Raw genomic sequence first — 20,234 nt, 5'->3', positions numbered from 1 at the left:
TTGAGGATTTCCTATTTATTTAGTTTCTTCTTTTCTTCATATTTTTACAAATATAAGGCATTCGAGCGCCTTTACCACTCGGCCACAACAACCTGTCAGAGAACCTGGAGAACCGGAGCATCTAAAGCCTTTTTTATTGTTGGATGATAGTTTTTTATCACTGACACATATTTCTATCCTCATTATTCAAATGTTTTAATGTAAAGCACTTTGAATTGTACATGGAATGTCTATTACAAATAAACTTCCCCTCGCTTTATAAACGTATTAAATTCCTTATGTTTAAAAAGTCATCTTTATTTCCTCCTTTCTTCAAGGCAGGTGATCCTGCAGACGTGAATAATTCTTGGTCCACATAAAGTTAACAATGAAACATACAATCTTTAAAATCTGAAACATTGTAAGATACCCAGAGTGTAACTGGTAACCAGTTTGGCCAGTATGGGGATTGAACCCATGACCTTGGCGTTATTAGCACCACGCTCTGACCTTCTGAGCTAACAGGCCTTCATGGGACATGGTTCTTTTTCGTATATATCTAGGTATGTGTATGCAGTAACGGCTGGTGATAAAACATTTTGGGGGGGCGCACTGGCGAGCGGGGATTAGGGTTAGGATCAGTGTTGTGCTAGTTGCTGAAAAACTTACTTAAACTTACTGATGGGCAAATGCAGATATTACTGGGGTCCTTGACATGCCAGTTTGAGATCTAAATATGCTGTTATATCGTTATTGAATGCACTGTGTTTTATTTGTTGCATTGATTGACTGATTGTGCCTATATTTTCAACACTGTGTCTAGTTTTATGTTTTACACTATGCAATACGTTTTACACTGTACAATATGTTTTTTATACAGAACTTTGTATTCTTTTCTTTATCCTTTTGAAGAAAAAAAAGTCTTTGACAGATCACCTGTTTTGGCGTAATTGTTACAAGGTGGTGGTGGTGTGTGAGGGGGTATATGACTTCCTTCACCCCAGACACTTCCTCCAGCTCTTCCTCCAGCTCTTCCAGGGGAGTCCGAGGCGTTCCCAGGCCAGCCGAGAGACATAGTCTCTCCAGCGTGTCCTGGGTCTTCCCCGGGGTCTCCTCCCGGAGGGACATGCCTGGAACACCTCCCTAGGGAGGAGGGACATGCCTGGAACACCTCCCTAGGGAGGAGGGACATGCCTGGAACACCTCCCTAGGGAGGCTTCCAGGAGGCATCCGGTACAGGGAGGTTTGATAATACATAAATCAGTAATGAATGGGTAAATACCTGGTAGTTATCCATGAAATGTATAGTAAATACAAGGTAACTACATGGTCATTGAAGTGTAATTAGCTGGTAACTACCTCAAATATAGGTTATAATTTCCTGGTAGTTTGCAGAAAAATACTTAGTAATTACCTGGTACTTACTATAATACTTACTATAATTATAATTATAATTCATGTAATTTCAGAGTAATTACATGGTAAATTGACTGGTAGTTACCAATATTAACCTAGTAAATACCTGTAATTTCCCTCATAGTTCCCATCTAATATAGACTTTATTACAGGCTCATGGCCCACATGGTAGGAACAATACAACACATAAGAGAATAAAAAAATAAAAGAATAAAATACAAATGCATATATAGGGAGACAAATATAAAATACAGTTTACAGTTCAAGAGAGACACTCATTCCACCGTCCTCTAATGGTGGACGTGTACCTGACAGAGCTACGGCTGGGGTCCGTCATCAGCCTAATTAGACCATTCAATGACGAGTCCAGTCGGCACATGAACTTATATGTCAGGTTCCTTAAGAGAGCCTTAAAGGTGGTGAGACCCAAGGAGCAGAGGAGCTCACTAACTCTGGTGCTCCTAGGTTTATGTAACAGGATTCTTAGACAATCGTTGTAGGCTACTTGTAGTTTTTGTAGGCTCCCCCTTTTATAGTTCACCCACAATGGGGCTGTATATAGGGGGGTGCAGTATGTTCTAAACAGGTTTACTTTTACCTCAGTAGTACAATGATGAAATTTTCTAACCAACATATTTGCTTGTATATAAAGCATTCTCCTCTGTCTTGACATATCTTCATCATCCTCAAGGGTATCTGTAATGATGTGACCAAGATATTTTGTACTTTTAGCCACACATACTGTTTGCCCAGACAGGCGAAAGTTTGGGAATCTGAGCTCCCCATCTTCCTTAGCTCTACAGATTAAGACCATGCTCTTCTTAGCATTATACTTGATGTTAAAATCTAACCCATAGTTCGAACATATATTTAAAAGCTGTTGGAATCCACTGCTACAGGGGGAAATGATGCTAAGGTCATCTGCATACATGAAGTGATTAATTAAAGTATCACCCATCATACAGCCTGTCTTACATTCTCCCAGCTGCTTGGATAGACCATCCATATATAAGTTAAAGAGGGCGGGGCTTAAAATCCCCCCCTGACGGACGCCATTACCCACACGAAAGGGGGTGGATAATGTGCTCCCCCATCTAACTTGCATTTGCTGGTTTGCATACCAGTAGACTAGGATGCGAATTAGCCAGTTAGGTACACCCCTAAGTTTGAGCTTATTGAAAAGCTTATAATGGTGGATGAGATCAAAGGCTCGAGAAGCATCAATGAAACCCACAATCATACTGGAACCTTGACTTCTGTATGTCTCCACTGCCTCTTTCAGAGCGTAGATACATTGGTCGGTACTGTGTTTAGGCTTAAAGCCAAACTGATTATCTGTAGTGGTTATATATACACTTAAATGGTCAAGAAGACTTTCTAAGACTTTAGACAATATACTTGCGAGAGCTATTGGTCTGTAATTATCAATGCTTCCAACTTTACCTGCTTTGTCTTTTATTACCGGGACCAGCACAACAGACAGCAGGGAGTCTGGAAGGGTACCATGAGTCAGCAGCCCAGAGAAGCAGATAGACAGCAGTACTGCCAATCTGGGCCCAGCTAGCTTTAAATGCTCTGCTGTTAAAGTGTCCAAGCCACTGGATTTTCCATCAGCAAGTTTCCCTATGGCATTAAAAACCTCCTGGGTGTTGAAAAAGACATTGTTCTTCTTCAATTATGCCTACTTCATAAGGCTGTCCTTTGACACAATTGAAAAGTGTTGCATAATGCTGCCTCCAGAGGTCGGCGATGTCTACAGGATTTGTTACCCCCTCTACATTGCATGGGAGAGGTGCTTGGGCCCTATTAATAGATTTGACCCCTTTCCAGAAGTTAGTGTTGTCATTGTTAATAAGATTTTCAGCCATAGAGTGGGCACTTAGTGCCTGCTCTTGTTTGTTTATATATCTTATTGCATATTTATACTTAGCATTTGTTTTTTTCTTGTGTTCAAGGGCAGGTCCCTGTCTGGGCCTCCCTGCTGTTACCCAGGCCTTATGAGCTTTATTGGCTTCTTCATGGTGGCCAGCTACGAATTGATTCCACCCAGGCCTAGTGTGCTTGGCCTTCCTATTACGGGTGAATAAAGACCTGCTAGCGTCCTGTAGGGCTCGCACTATTTCATTATACAACACACACAAGTTTTCACCATGGGAGGAGTCAACACAATTTACATTTGTGCAACATATGGCATTCATAGGCATATTCACTTTACACAATAGTTCATTAGAGTAGAATGAGTATTTGAGGATATCATCTTCAGTTACTTTACTCCAATTTATTTTTGCCTCTCTGTTCTCATTATTCTTAGCAAGTGTGGGAACATTGTTCACATTTAAAACCATAATAATTGGGATGTGGTCAGATGTGGCTAATCCATAACAGATCTCCATACATTCAATTGAGGTACGAGCATCCACAGTTGAGACAACGTGATCTAGCCAAGAGGTGGTGTTCCATGCTTCACTAACGTAAGTAAAGCTCGAGTCTGGCAGGAGCTGCTTGCTAGATATTACTAGGTTGGCATCGTTAGCAAAAGTATTCATGTGATTAGCAAATAGAGATTTTTTGTCTCTCAAGTCAGCATTGTAGTCTCCCAAAACATAAATGCATGAGGAGTTATTCTCTTCAATAAATGATACAATAAATGCAAGTCTGCTCACAAACTCATCAACATGTTCATAAGATTCATATGGTGTATATACATTGAGAATAATAAAATTCTTTCCATCACAGTTGAACTCAAGACCTATTGCCCAGTCAACATTTAAGCGTATAACTTTAACCATTGAGTCATATTTTATATTCCATAGGATGGCGACCCCCCCAGCAATCCTACCTCTGAGTATTCTCGTGCTAAGGTCCGTGGTTGACTCTCCAGCACCATGGAATTCTGAATGCAAGGTGTTCAGGCCATCCAAGTCCTGCTTGGCCAGCCAAGTCTCTTGAATGCACAAGAAATCGCAGTCTTCAAGCAGTGAATCAACCACCAGCCGCCTCGCTTTGTCGGCTGCAGTTTGCCCTACTCGTAGGCCCCGAATGTTGTAGGATACAATCTTCATTATGCACCAGTGTTATTCCCGTCAGGGCTGGTGGTCGCCACGTTGTCCCCCGGCAGGGCTTGCAGCTCTCCTACTCCTGGGAGCGATGACTCCCCTCCGCGCCGGGAAGGGATCCTCTCTGGTAGTCTCTCCACCACCGCCGCTCCTCTTGGTCGTCGAGGCTCGAAATATTGCCTGACCACTGATCCAGCAGGCCAGAACTGGGGGTCATACATATCTTTCCAATCATTCCATTCTGCAGTGATACAGAACGAGCTGAACCTGCTGTGAGGTGTTTCGATTTTTCTACACTTCACTTCTCTGTTCATCTTAACTTGTAAAAAGTCACGGAGTGTGTCAGCATCTAAATCCAGCGTGAATTTCGTGGCGAATACTCTGACCACCTTTGTATTCACCGTGGACAGTTTGTCGTTGTTAATCACCGCCGTCCCAGTGATGCCGGCTTTTTTCCGTGGATGTTTGGCTGCGTGGTTCCCAGCTGAGCTCTCTAGGGCTGCCGTCCGAGTATATTTGGCTGCGCGGTGACCAGAACTCCCAGGGACTGCTGTTCGTTTGAGTCCACGCTTCGCCACTGTGCTCCAGCTGCGGGTCTCCGTCGTGCCTGGGGCCGTTTCACTGCCATGAGCGGGGGACACGCCAGGGGGTCCAGAGTCAGACAACGCTGACCACCTCCTTCCTCCCTTCGGGGTTTTTCGGGCAGGGTGGAGCAATACCCGCTGCCCATCCGCCGTCACACCAGCTGTTGCCGAGCTGAGGCTCTGTTCCGACCCGCTGTTTGTGGCGTCTTCAGTCTCAGGTGTAAGAGTAGCATGCGCCACCTGGTTAGCAGCATTAGCCGGGTTAGCAGCCACGGAGGAGCTGACACCACCCCCCGCAGCAGCAGTAGCTTGTTTTCCACCGCCACCAGTCGCTGGTTAATGGAGCCTGTGGCCTCCAGCAGCGCCTCACAAGCTGTTGCCTGCGACGTGAGCGAACCTTTTAGGAGTTCAATGTCGGCATTAATCTGCAACATTCTCCCAAGTAGGGCAGACACATCCACATGTTTGAATGAGATGGGTGGAAGTTCATCAATGAAGTGGGACACAAATCGTGGTCCAGACTCACTGCTTTTCTCCTTAAACACGGCCAGGCACATTTTGATGTATAGCTCGTCTTTTTTCTCTCCTCGGTGGGAAGACCAGCGTTTTGAGTCAGGGAACAACGTCGCCATTACTTCCTTGGAGGCTTCAATTCTCTGTGAGCTGAAGCTTGTCTTAACCAGCTTGATGATGTTGTCTTGGTCAAGCGTTCTTGATTTAATCAATAAGAAGTTTAGAAGCTCATCTTCAACAATGGTATCACCATCTGTGGTATGATATATAGTAGGTTTGATTCGGGCAAACGCTCCCGCATCACACCGACGCTGCTCACCGTCGGCCATTTTTAATGTATCTATGTATATGTATCATTTCTAATGTATTTGTAATTACCTAGTAATGTTTAGTTTAAACAACCAGGTATTTACCATGTTATTACATGGTAAATGCACATAATTACATGGTACAAGAAAATACGTAATAATTACCTAGTACTTACTGGGTAAATTACCCGGTAGTTACCATGTAATTACCTTGTAAATAGAAGGTACTACTAGGTAATTACAGTGTAATTACCTGGTTATTACTGTACTGTAAATGAAAGGGTTACCGATATATCTGTAATTTTCATCACAGGTATATCTCAACCATGAGAGAAAAAATCCATCCATCGTCCGCCGCTTTATCCGTTCCCGGGTCGCGGGGGCAGCAGTCTCAGCAGAGATGCCCAGACTTCCTTCACCCCAGACACTTCCTCCAGCTCTTCTTCCAGCTCCTCCAAGGGGAGTCCGAGGCGTTCCCAGGCCAGCCGAGAGACATAGTCTCTCCAGCGTGTCCTGGGTCTTCCCCGGGGTCTCCTGCCGGAGGGACATGCCTGGAACACCTCCCTAGGGAGGAGGGACATGCCTGGAACACCTCCCTAGGGAGGCGTCCAGGAGGCATCCGGTACAGATGGCCAAGCCACCTCAGCTGACTCCTCTCAATGTGAAGGAGCAGCGGCTCGACTCCGAGCTCCTCCCAGGTGACCAAACTCCTCACCCTATCTCTAAGGGAGCGTCCAGCCATCCTGCGGAGGAAACTCATCTCGGCCGCTTGTATCCGCAATCTCGTCCTTTCGGTCACTACCCAAAGTTCATGACCATAGGTGAGGGTAGGTGCGTAGATTAACCGGTAAATTGAGAGCGTTGCCTTTCGACTCAGCTCCTTCTTCACCACGACGGTCCGGTACATCGACCGCATAACTGCGGACGCTGCACCGATCCGTCTCTCAATCTCCCACTTCATCTTTCCCTCACTCGTGAACAAAACCCCGAGATACTTAAACTCCTCCACCTGAGGCAGGACTTCTCCACCCACCCGGAGAAGGCACACCACCCTTTCCCGGTGGAGAACCATGGCCTCGGTTTTGGAGGTGCTGATTCTCATCCCTGCCGCGTCGCACTCTGCCTCAAACCGCCCCGGTACATGCTGAAGGTCCCGGTCCGATGAAGCCAACAGGACATCATCCGCAAAAAGCAGAGACGAAATCCTGTGGTAACCAGAGGATTTCGAGACACAAAATGAAAAAAAAAAATCACATTGGCTGATTTTTAAAGGATGTATTTGCAAATTATATTTTAAAATAAGTATTTGATCAATAACAAAAGTTCATCTCAATACTTTTGTTACTGGTTATCAATACTGATAACCAGTTAAAGCAGGTGCCATTAATACAGGTAATTACTGGAGGACAGAGGTAATATTATGGAAATAACACACGCTTTCTTTTACAGTCCAGTTTCACTTTAATTACTGAGTAAAAGCCAGGTAAAAATTTCTGTACTTATTGGGTAAATACTTAGGAAATAGAATTACTGGGCAAGTAACTACAAGGTTATGTTGTGAACCGATCACTCCGGGTTTGTTGATTGAGCTGGAAAAGTTAAAGAAAGACACAAACACTGGCATAATTAAAGAGGGAGATCTAGCTGCAACAGGCTCCGCAGCCTGTTCCTGTCAACCGTCCTGCTAGATCTGCCGCTCTGTGTGTGTGGCTGGTTTATTACTTTAAGAGAAAGGGGGGGATGGCCCAAAGTTTATTGCTGGGGGCCCCCCTTATCTCGTGCCTGGTACAGAAAATGGTTCTTTCAGTGAAACGTCAGAAGAATGCACCTTAGTTTCAACACAGACACATTTAGTTAATCAGCACATGCAGTTTACATATTCAGTTTGGTTTTGAATTTATTTTATCCAACAATCCCCCTTTTGATCCCTCCTCAGAGATCACTCTGTGTATCTTCTTTCTTCAGGTGTCAGGGGTAGACTACCCTGACACCCTGTGGACCCGCACCAGGGGATTATTCTGCCCCTATGTTGAGGGCTCAGGTTTGATGTCCGCTGCTGCGGCAGATCCAGCCGGATCTGGGGTTCTGATCTTTGTGGGGGTCCGGTGGGCCCACTGCAACCAGTGGCACCACGTGTCACCTTTCCTGTGGAGTCGGATGACGTGGGAGGTCCGTTCTGGGTCCTGTCCACCACGGCTCGAACACCGTCTCTTGATGACTCTCAGGAGAACCCACTCTGTCTGTGGGGTCGGTGTCCGTCCGTCCCCGACCTGTTTGGAGTAAGCAGAGACCAAACTTCGCAGTTCGGAGAAGTAAGCTTTTTGACCAAGTTGGTATTTGTCAGTCTCCTTCAAATAGGGCGCGTTCTGCGGCCCTGGAAACAGTCGTCCAGTCTGTAGTTCGTACGGCGTCAGTCCGTGGCCCGCGTCCACCCATGTCATTTTGGTCTGTTCACAGATTTTTGCCAATTTAGTCTTCATAATTGCATGTCCCATCCGGCGTTTCCCAAACGCCTTCATGATCTCACCTACTACACAATACTCAACTCCAGATGATTCAATACATTATTTTATAATTTTATACAGATAGGTGTGGAGTAATAATTGTTTATTTACGAACATTACTGATTTCTTTCCCTTTGGGCACTGTATGTACACCCACTACAACAATCCAGACCTGCAGATTACTCTTTTAATTCCTTTAAGGGTTCAGGGGGTACTTAGGATTGTCCACCCGATTAACATTTCCTTTGTGGAAAAAATAGCGTTACTAGGCAAAAAAAGTAATAATCATTAGCTCACACGAAACTACGGCATATTTGCCCCAAAATACTGGTCGATGATCAAATTAATTATTACAATAAATGAAAAACATATTCCTTCTTGCAAAGCTCCTTCGTAGTTCACTGTTAAATGTTAAATAAAGACACATCTTCGCACAGAATAAAGTTGAAAATGATCTGCCCCAGGGGGCTAAACACTGGCATGCCCTCCGGGAATGCCCAGCGAAACAACCCTTCTTGTATCACATAACAACATTCATGAAATTTAAAATTTCCTTAACAATGAGCTCTCTAAGGTGGATATTTGGATCAAGATGAAGCAAAATCTCTCTTAATATTAAGAAAACAAATTATATATCATTTCGTTTCAATAAAGAACGAATGAATATGGAAAATCTGGCCTTTCAGATCAAAATAAATGATGAAAAAAATAAAGAAAGTAAACTCTACCAAGTTCCTTGGAGTCCTCATTGATGACTGTCTAAACTCTAATTGTCATATAGATCACTTGTGCAAAACTAAATATCTAAAAATCTAAACATGTCGGTCTGCTTTTCAAACCGAGACACCTCCTTCCACGTTCTTCTCTTCTCATTCTTTATAAACCTTTGTTTGAACCATATTTAAATTACTGTAATATTATTTAGTGTAATACTTATCCCAGTTACCTAAAAAATTTGACCTTTTACAAAAAAGAAAAAGATTACTCCTGCCATCTCCAGGACTGAATTTAATTCACCTAATCGGCATTTGTTTGCCCACTGTGGTATTCTTTACCTTAAAGAATATAACTACTCCCATAATGCTTGTACCATACCATACCATCAATCTCCGTTTCCCATCTCAAGGCCACTATTATTGCCAATACTTCTATTCTCTGGGCTTATTGCTCACTTTTATATTTCTTATTAAGAGCTGTCATTACAATGTCTACCTCAGTACTGCTGCACCTTTCACTTTTTAATCGTATATATTTTAATACGTGCCACATTGTTTGTCTACCGTACATTTGTTATTTACTGTTGCTACTTCTAAATCTGGGTGGTAAGCGAAATAACTGGAGTCAAATTCCTTGTTGGGCAATGTTCAAACTTGGCTAATAAATCTGATTCTGATTGGATGCCTTCAATCCTTCTAGCTTCTACTGTTACCCATGTTTCGTATTCCTCGTTTACTATCGCATATGCTAATTGTAACCCTTCGTTCTAGTGTTTAAAACAGTATCAGTCTACAAACAAATTAATCGCTTCGTCAAATGGTGTTTTCGCCGTAGCAGCTACATGCTGTGTGCATGTAGGGTCGTGTTTCCATGTCATACATGATTATCAACCATACTCCCCTTTTTCTGAAACAGAACATCACTTGCTGATGATTCTTTTACAGAAAGATCTAAATAAAACGGAGACGAGTAATCTGGGGCGGGGAGGACTGCTGCCGACAATAGCAATTGTGTCATCAGAATAAACGCCTTTTCTGCGGCCTCGGCCCAATCTAATTTTGCTGTTCAGTTCCTAACGCCTAGTTGTTTCACCACGTCGTGCAACTATTGGGTGGTGAAGGTGTAGTCAGGTATTACGTTGTCAGTCTTAAAAAGGACAACATGTCCCCCACAATCAAAGGTGTGGGGTGGTGGAGGATGGAGGATCAGCGTTCTGGAGAGATGTGCACCCCTTTTTGAGACATCTATCTCCCCAGGAATTAAATCCGTCTTCTAGCATATTGTAATTTTTCTTTGGAGGCTTTAAATCCTTAGCCTGATGGCCTGGGCGCAAAGCCAATGACACATGAGGGTAGGCCTCATCCGTCATTTCATACCACCTTAGTCGTGCAGCCGTGAGTGCAGCGGAGGCGACTACGCCTACCGCCGAAACATACATGTGTGTGCACGCAATACTCCAATGGTCCCCCTTTATCTCTTGGAAGGCCTCATGGTACCATTGGGTGTCATGTCATAAAAAAATGCGAGATGTAAGGGGTTGGGGGGAGGAGCGTAAGGTCCCAGGGTGTCGATTCGGGGGTGCCACTGTTGATAGACCGTATAAGGGGCTAGGAGTACGGTGTTTCTGGTTCAAACAAAGTCCAATATATATCTGCGGCCAGATCTGGCTGAGGAGATAACATGCATTGTCCACTGGATGGTTGATCCACTCAGTGTACCTCCGTCCAGAAAGGTATGCGTCAAACAATCGGATCCACACTGAATAGTCATCCCTAACCCGATTAGTAACTCTCTTCCCATCAGGTTACAGGGAGTGATACGAGGGGGTGATACGAGAAAAAAAAAATTTTCAGGGTTTTCCGTCCCACCCTCATCCTGAGGGGGCGTGTGAATGGTAGAGTCTGTTTTTTTCCAGAGAAGCCAGTCCCCGTCAGTGTGTCTTTGTGGGGCGTGTCACTCCTGACCCTCTAGGGCAACCCCCTAGTCCACCCCCGGGGGGGTGTGGGGGTTGGGTGGAAAGGTGGTTAATACAATTTGTGTGTATGTAATGCCTAATTACTAACAGTGCATTTTGGCCTGACCCCAGCTCATCGACCCCGCGCCTGGCCCCACGGCGAACTGCATTCAAAAGTTCCTCCCTTTTTTTTTTTTCTTGTTCCTGTTTTACCCGACATGTTTACGTCTTCACCAACATCTCCTTCGAGAAGGGAGTAGCTCACTTTTACGACTGGTCCGTCAGTACCTTTCACTGTGGAATTCTGCTTTCTGCAAACTCTTCCCACTCACAGGACCTTTACATTCTTCTGTTATCTTTGATTTGCGATTTCAGTGCATGGCAGTGTCCGTAGTGTAGTGGTTATCACGTTCTGCTAACACGCGAAAGGGCCTCTGTTCAAAAATGGGTAGAAACATGTATGTCTTTGCAATAGCATTATTTGGACTTGGAAAACCAATCCAGTCCTCTACTTGGTGCTCAGGACAGGAAGGCCGACCATCTCTTTCTCATATTGGGTCTCACGCAGAAATGAATTTTGTTGCAGTTGTTGCAGACCAAACGCCAGTCATTCTCCATTCACATACACTTTAAAATGTCCAACTTTATAACAAAAAAGAAATATATTAATTACCTGCCTTTAAAAAAAATAGTTTTTTCTAGATTGTTTGTTTTCACACCCATGACATCTCTGTGGTGGATGATATTTTATTGTACCACAACAGGACAGCTTATATAAAGCCATACATTTATTTCTAATATGATTCATATGAAGATAACTTCAAAGCCAATGTGCAAAGACTCGAAGAAAAGGAAGAGATAAAATATTTCTCGCAGAATGAGTCTTTCAGAGCAGCCAGGAGAAAACCTGCAGTATCCATCTTGCTGTCAAGACTTGTAGCAGAATGTTTTACAGGATTTTTTTTGTTATGCCCGCTGACTTTGCAGGTCAAAGCATGTCAGTTTCTGTAGTGTAGCGGTTATCACGTTTGCCTAACACGTGAAACGTCCCCTGTTTGAAACTTGGTGGAAATGTGAGACTGGATGATATCTTATTCTACCACAACTTATATAAAGCCATACATTTATTTCTAATATCATTGATGTTGTGCCACAGGGGAGGTGCTGGTTCAGTTATCAAAGAGTCATTAATGATTGTCGAAGGACAATCATTAATAATTATAAAGTAGATTATCAAATTGAATTATCAAAATGACTTGATCAAAACGGGGCACCACCTGATGTAATCAGGAAAAGGATAACTAAACTGCAAAAATTAGTCTCAAGGTAGATTATTCTTCAGAATAATAGTGAAGGGAGGAGTTTGAACCTTGCAAATAAGCGTAAAATAAGCACAAACAACTTCTCTCATTCAAATTAATCAGAATTTATTTACACAAGTGTCAAGAAGATGGTAAAACAACACTTCGGATAAATTCTGATGGCTAAACTATCCAAAAACAACAATTAACTAAACATGTATACAAAACTTCAGATTACCTGAAGAGGGGGTTGGGGTGGTAGTAGGAGCAGAATTAGGGGAGAAAACAATAAGATAAACAAACACACTCAACTAAAGAGCACAGTTGCTAGGGGATCACCAATCCGGCTCACAACGTAAAACTAACTTTTCAAATGTGTTACTAAGTTTCTCTGCCCAGACACAGAACAGCCTCTTACGTGAATCTTTGTAAATGAAGAGAAAGTGGTTTGATCCGGCCGGCCAGTGTTTCTTGATGAAACAAAGGGTAGTTACGCTCAGCAGGGGATCCTGATAAAGAGCTGCTCTCTCTCTCTCTCTCTCTGTCCTGGTCCAGATGAGGACCAGTGTGGATGAGGGGAATACATGGGCACAGCAGCTGGGCCTCCTTCAGCTCCAGGTCGGTCCAAAGGCGTTCACGTCGAGGCCTGCAGGGTCCCTGGTTCGGCTCCTCTTTGGGCTCAGGAAACTTGCGGCCACTCGCTGCAAAACGGACAGAGCAGAGGAGAAGAGAGCTTTTCCTTTTATAGCTGGCCCAGGAAGTCAAGGCCCCCCCTGTGGCTTGGGGTCTGTGTCCAGTCAGGGGCTGTTCCTTATCACTGAAGGGCCTTAGATGCAAATCCTGGTTGAGCTTTGCATCCATGGGGTTTCCTTTGTTCCAAACCATGCGGTCAGGTATCATAAACTCGAGGCTGGTCTCAGCCTGAGGCCCCAGAACTGGGCCTCAAAGCTGAGGGGATGGTGGGGTGGACTGGACTTGTGGGTGTATATGTACGTGGAAATGCGTGGAAATGCGTGGAAATGCGTGCATCTGTCTATTATTTTTTATATATATATATATATATATATATATATATATATATATATATATATGCTTTAATGCATCTAGAAATATTTGTGTGAGAATGCCCGTAATGAATAAGATTGTACACAGTAAATAATGTATGCTTTTATGTATAGATGAATACAGGGACTCATGGTAAATAGTGTTTATATAGAGGGACATGTAACTGCAAATGGCAATAATCACCCAGGTATCCGCAAATTTATACTCATCTATACCACAATATGTTTACACCGTGTAAAATTATTAATATTAATTTGTGTAACTTCTCAATACATCAAGATTTTTGACATCTAATAACAAGGGTCTATGTGAAAACATGGTATTGAGTTCAAGGGGTAGGAGAAGTTTTTTTTTACTTCTTCTTACTTCTTTTTGAACATGTCAAAACTGCTGCTGCTTCAAACAAAAAAATCTCTTGCATTCATTGTTCAAGTATGTCTGTGACTTACACTACCATCATGTTCAAAATAAAGACTTTTGAATTGAATTCTTTTACTTCATTTTCTAAATCTGGTTATAACTGAACAGCTCTTACAGCTGTAAGAATCTGCTGCTTTAAAAAAAAAAAAAATTCAAAATCTTTCCAACAATCGAACCACCAGAATTATTCCTTTCAAACTAAATTAACTAAACTAAATTGGTGCCTTTTAACTGAACTCTCAAAATAAATTATATCAGCACTGATCACAAATGTACAATTTTTATCCAGTGTGAATACGTCGATGTTTTGTCAAATCACACTTGTAAGGCTTGTCTCCAGTGTGAATACGCTGGTGAGTCGTTAGGTTACCTTGCAGGGTAAAAGCCGCTCCACACTGATCACAGCTGTATGGTTTATCACCAGTGTGAGTTTTCTTATGGATCTTCAGGCTTGATGAAGTGGTGAAGACTTGCTTGCAATGACGACAGCAGTATCTTTTGGGTCTTCCTTTATGATTCTGTAACAGAGAAGATGACTTACATTATCTTGGATGCATTATCAAAAGCCTTTTCAGTTTCAAAAACATTTTTATCTGTGAGCTGAGCTGGATTTGCGTGTGACTTTTGACACTCCCCTGACGTGACTCGATTCACAAATGCATTTTTTTTTTTTTAACACTGAAGGATCTGCAACCAATCAGATATCTTCCTTTGTTTCAGCCAGTCATAAGAGCGCACCCTACGTGGGGGACGATTTACTCGTAAACCAATCAGATTAAAGGGCGGATACACCTGCTGTTTGAGCTGCGTTGTGCCGTTGGCTTACAAAAGTAATTCAATATTTCGAGTTGGTGGAGTGAAGCTTGAGTTATGGTTCTGAGTCAAAACGACCCTGTGCCTACGGCGTGTTTGGTACGCGTCGATGCAGACCACACGCCGTGACTGACGTCACCTCCCGAAAATTGTAACTACGCGTCGAAGCGACACAGGCCACACGCAGACGGAGAGGGCTCTGATTGGTTCACTTGGAAGAAACGCATTTCCGGTTTGAAGCAGTCGTGAACTTTCAGCGCTCTTTTCTTCGTGTATATGGGATTTTTTTTTTGTTTTGGTTTTTTGCACAATAGTTGTCCTTATCTCTTTGATTCACTGTGACCGGAAAAAGTCGGATAAACCATTCAGGAAAAGATCGCAAACTACCGGTCACGGGGGGTACTGAACCGCGACAAAATGGAGTGACGTCGAAGTCCGAAGGGTTCATGACAGCATCACGATGACGGCGTGTGCTCTGCGTTGGTTTGACGCAGAACCAGAATTCATGCTTTAAAGATAAATAAACAAGACAACACGGGGATGGAGAGGAGATCACTGCTCTGCTTTTCTTGTGATCTCGGTAAAGAAAACAGCGCAATCGGAGATGGTTTATCGGGCCGTTCAACCAGAGCCGCCGGGAGACTAGAGAGCTCCAAGTCCTGCCGATGCAGCAAATAATGATGAGAAACAGCAGATATATTTATGTATGTATGTCAGATTAATCAAAGTTTGAATTAAGTTTCGTTCTTATGAGTATCAGAATCAAGTCAAGTCAGAGAGCTGACTGTGTTTATCGTGACTTTCTTTGACACGCAGGTTAAAACTGCTGACTTCCTGGTTGGTCAACTGAACCATTGTCTTTAAACACATCTGTGCAAAGCCTCACAGAGTTCTTGTTTGTCCAGAAGGTGCTCATTTATTGACCCTTCATGTTGTTTCAAGACTTTAAGCTGACTGTTGATTATCACATGTTAACAGATGACAGCGAAGTCCTTCCTGAGTTTGAGTTGTCCAACAAATACCCCATTGTCAGTTTGAACCATCTGTTCAAATAGTCCAACAGGGGTTCTGTTTTTAGTTGACCCCTTGACCCTTTGTGTTTTAAGGATGTCTGTTTGTTTCTTCATACCAAGCCTCTTCAACTGAAAAGTCATGTGTGTGACCATCTGTCCTTTGTCCATTCACTGTTCCAAATATGGTCAAGTTTCCTGTCAGTTTTACCAATAAAAGCGCCAGCTCTGCAGACAGCCAGTTGTCAGAAGGCCGACGAGTTCGAAGAGAGGGCCGTGTTGCCCTACAGCTCCTCAGACTTCTGTCCAACCTTCTGCAGAAGGCATTGAAAATCATTTCTAACAGTTTCCGGTGTCTTTTTCTAAAGTTATTAATATTGTGATGACTTTTGAACCTAACATTTTGGTGCCGAAAACCCGTGATCTCAAGCTCTGACGATTGGCACGGCGTACGATCAAAAGGGGCCATCAAAATCTGTCGACAGCGTTCTGACTTCAGGAACGGGGCCCAGATTGATCTGCGCTGTTCCAGAGTCCAGACGACGAGATTTCCGAGCCAGGGGAAGGCACTAGGAGACTAGGTGAGAGACCTCTTTTGAGTGAAATTTCTGTGTATACTAACAAGTGGTTAGCGAAAACGGTGTTTGGCGGCGGGTCGGGGACCCGATTTTTATAGAAGGCATAGGGGCCTCTAAAAATACTGCCTAAGAGCAGTGTGTAAGACCAACATCTAACTCGGTCGGGGACCGGCTTTTTTATGTCAGGGGACTTTAAAAGTACAGGATAACGAGGAGAGGTTTCTATTTGGAAATTATTTTTAATGGTTGTGTTTTATGTTTGTCTAATGTTTGTCTAATGTTTGTCTGATGTTTATGACAGGAAACTGTGTTCAATGTGGGGTTTCCAAAATTGAGAGGGAAAAATTTAAATTGCTCACTAAAAGATCTGTTGAAAAAGGAAACTTGTGTCCTGAGAGAAACTTAAGAAAGAAAATAACTGACGAAAAATAGCAGAGGCGTGGTTAAGCTGAAAATTTATGCTTAAAGAATCTCAAAAGATGCTTAATTGATGGGGAGACGTCCTCAAACTTAAGAAAATGGAGACAAATCTTGCAAAATAATAATATAGGGAACTTAAAAAGAAGTAAATGGACTAATTTAAGACTAGAAGAAAAAACAAGAAAGTAGCGACTTGTGATGAAGAGACTGGGGAGGGGAGAGAGCTGCAGCTTCGGGGCTGCAGCAGGCCAAAGCTCTGTGTCTGTGTGTGACTCTCTGTGTGTGTGTATGTGAGAGACACTGTCTGTGTGTGTGTATTCATGAGACCTTGTGAAACAGCTGCAGAGTTTGCAGAGCCAAGCTGCAGAGAGAGTGTGTGTGTGAAAGCGTGCTCCAGCAGTGGGTGCAGCGCTTTACGAGCGGCTGCAAGGCTCTGTGTCTGAGGGAGAACTTTTTTGTGTTTCTGGAAAAAGGGGGGTTTTCAGTGGTGAAGTGAAGTGAGCTCTCCTTTTGGAGGAGACGTAGAGATGTGGAATAATATAGTTTGTTCTATCATTCTAAGCCCTGAATGAAGGCATAGAATCATAGAAGTTTCAAATTGGGTTTCGTACAATGAAATTAGCGCCGCTGTATTTTTAGAATACAGTGGAAGTAAGGAGGAAGTAAATTTCAAACCGGGAGTTCTCGCGAGATGTGGTAGGAGCACGAGGTACACAGAGACAGCAGCAGCATTCAATGTCGAGCTGAAAAATATACTTTTGGTTATCAAACAAATAGTAAATTGTACAGTAAGTGAAAACTTATTCAACAGAGAGGTTACATAGATATAAATAATCTGGATCAGGAAGAAACCATAGAGTCCCTGCAGGAGTATATGGAAGAAAGTTACAATCAAATTGTAATGGGGAAAAAAGACGCAGCTACCCCGAACGCCTCATCGTCAAAAAGATCCCGGGACGAGAAATCACCTGGAGCCGTCTCCCCCCCCAGGTAACACCACTACAGACGCCCTGCTGTCCATCGACGCCCGGCTAAGTGGCTTTGAGAACCGTCTGTCCCTCCTGGAGGTCTTGCACAGGGAGATACAAGCGCTCCAGACCTCCCTGGAATACAGCCAACGGCAGGTGGAGTCGCTCGCGGCTGAAAACCGGGATTTAAAGGAGTCGGTAAAATCTCTGACAGAGGGGATGAGCCAGCTTAAAAGGGACAATAAGACCATGAAAGAGGCAAATTTAGACCTTCAAAGCAGAAGCATGCGGGACAATTTAGTATTCTCTGGGATCCCAGAAAAAGCTGATGAAGATCCGGAAGCAGCTGTTCATGATTTCATCCGCAACCACCTGAAGCTTCCCGAAGACATGCCGAATTCCATCACGTTTCACCGCGTCCATCGCCTTGGAGGAAGAAGATCGGAAGCCCAGAGACCCAGACCCATTGTTGCCAAGTTTGAACACTTTAAGCAGAAAGAGCTGGTGAGAAGACGGGGGCCACAGCTGCGCGGACTGCCGTTCTCCGTGAACGACCAGTTCCCCCGGGAGATCCTGGACCGTCGCCGAGTCCTCTTCCCGGTCCGGAGGAGGCTCATTTCGGAGGGATGTCGGGCTGTCATCACCGTGGACCGGCTGTACGTGAACGGGGAGCTTTACCGGAACCCCAACATCACGCCGTGGCTCTTCTGAGAGATAAGTACAATTTGCCTTTTTTTCCTTTCTCTTTCTCTCTCACTAAATGGTGACTAGATCAGATATAGCTTTATAAACATTTGATAATTAGTTAGAGAGATAGCTTTATAAACACTGGGTGATTAGATCAGATAAAGTTTCATAAAAATTTTCGGCACATATTAAGGTATTTATAATTTTTGATCTGCTAGTCTCAATGAGTTACAGTCACACATCGGTGATCGTTTCTTTTTTTTCTTTTCTTTTCCCCCTCTTCTCTATCTCTTTTTCTGTTTTCTTTTTTCTTTTAATTATGGTTAGAATTATTTCCCTCCCCCTCACCCCACCCCAATTGTCACACTCCTTTTTTCCTCTTTCCCTCCATGTCTCACTCTGCTGCACTTTCCGGTTGGTTAATTGGTACAAACATACATTTAGATTAACATGGCACACACACATCCAACTCCTGCAACATTACCATTTACATATAATGTTATTTTCAGTGATTGGATTATGGATAAATTAAAGTTCGTCACCTGGAACGTAAACGGGGCCGGGAACACAGTAAAGAGATTAAAACTTCTTAATCAAATTCAAACTCTGCAGGCAGACATTGTTTTACTACAAGAAACACACTTAGTTAAAGCTTCAGCAGATGCATTGGCCACGCCAGAATTTCCGCACGCTTATTCCGCCTGTTACAACTCCAGACAAAGAGGGGTAGTAATTCTCATTAATAAAAGAGTAAATTTCACTGTAAAGGACACACACATTGACTCAGAGGGTAGATATTTAATTTTAGTCTTGCAAATTCAAAGCTTGAATTTATGTATTTCTAATGTATATGGTCCAAATGTTGATGACTCCTCGTTTTTTCACTCTTTTTTCACCTCACTTTCTGCTCACCTAGACAACACAGTCATTATCGGAGGAGACTTCAACATGGTTCTGGACCCTGGAGTGGACAGGCTCAGTAATGCAGGCGGACACAGGAGTTGGCAGTCAGCAAGTATTGTTAAGCAATACATGAATGATCTGGGTCTTTGCGATACATGGCGCTCTTTACACCCAACCCTTAGGAACTACACTTTTTTCTCAGCCGTTCATCACTCATACTCTAGGTTAGATTATTTTCTAGTCAGTAGCTCTCTGATGAGAGATATCTCAGAATCACAAATACACCCAATCAATATTAGCGATCACGCACCTGTTTCTTTCACTCTGGGGAAGAGGGGGAGCGTATCATCCTCCAAAGTTTGGAGATTTAATACATCATTACTCAAAGACCCCGACTTTACTAACTTTTTTAAGAAAGAATGGGACATTTTTTTGCAAATTAACGACCAGCCGGAAATATCAGCGAGCGTTCTATGGGAAGCTGGGAAAGCAGTAATGCGAGGCAAAATAATTTCCTTTTCGTCAAATAAAAAAAGAAAAGACAACTTAAAAACAAAAGAATTAGAAGGTGAAATAAAGACGCTAGAGGAGGCCTTCCAGACTTCTGCAGATGAACGTATCCTTAGCAAAATAAGGAAAACTAAAATAGAATTAAATAAAATAATTGACGCAAAAACGCAGTTTCTAGTACAAAGGCTTCGCCTGGAAAACTTTGCACATGCTAACAGATCAGGAAAATATTTAGCCAATCAATTAAAAATAAACAAAGAAAAAACAACCATAACATCTATTAAGGACCAGTCAGGGGAAGTTACACATGATCCCTGTTTAATAAATTCAATCTTTAGAGACTTTTACTACAAATTATACTCGTCACAAATTGAACCATCTGATCAATCCATTAATGAGTTTCTTGGAGAAATTAACCTGCCAAAGTTACATCAGGAACAGGTTACGAATTTAGATTCACCACTCTCAATAGGAGAACTCCATGAAGCTCTTCAACATATGCCCAATAATAAAGCTCCGGGCCCAGAC

At 43.1% G+C, this 20,234-nt stretch overlaps 1 non-coding gene across 1 annotated transcript; it reads right to left on the bottom strand.

The window, feature by feature from the left end:
* Nucleotides 1–433: 433 nt before the first annotated feature.
* On the bottom strand, nt 434–507 carry trnai-aau (transfer RNA isoleucine (anticodon AAU)). The gene has a single exon. It is a non-coding gene; the product is annotated as a tRNA-Ile (tRNA).
* Nucleotides 508–20,234: the final 19,727 nt, after the last annotated feature.

Source organism: Cololabis saira, chromosome 15 (genome assembly GCF_033807715.1).
Source record: "Cololabis saira isolate AMF1-May2022 chromosome 15, fColSai1.1, whole genome shotgun sequence".
In the NCBI taxonomy this organism is placed as follows: Eukaryota; Metazoa; Chordata; class Actinopteri; order Beloniformes; family Belonidae; genus Cololabis; species Cololabis saira.
The sequence above is the reverse complement of the archived record's forward strand: the minus strand, read 5'-3'. Positions and strand labels throughout refer to the sequence as shown.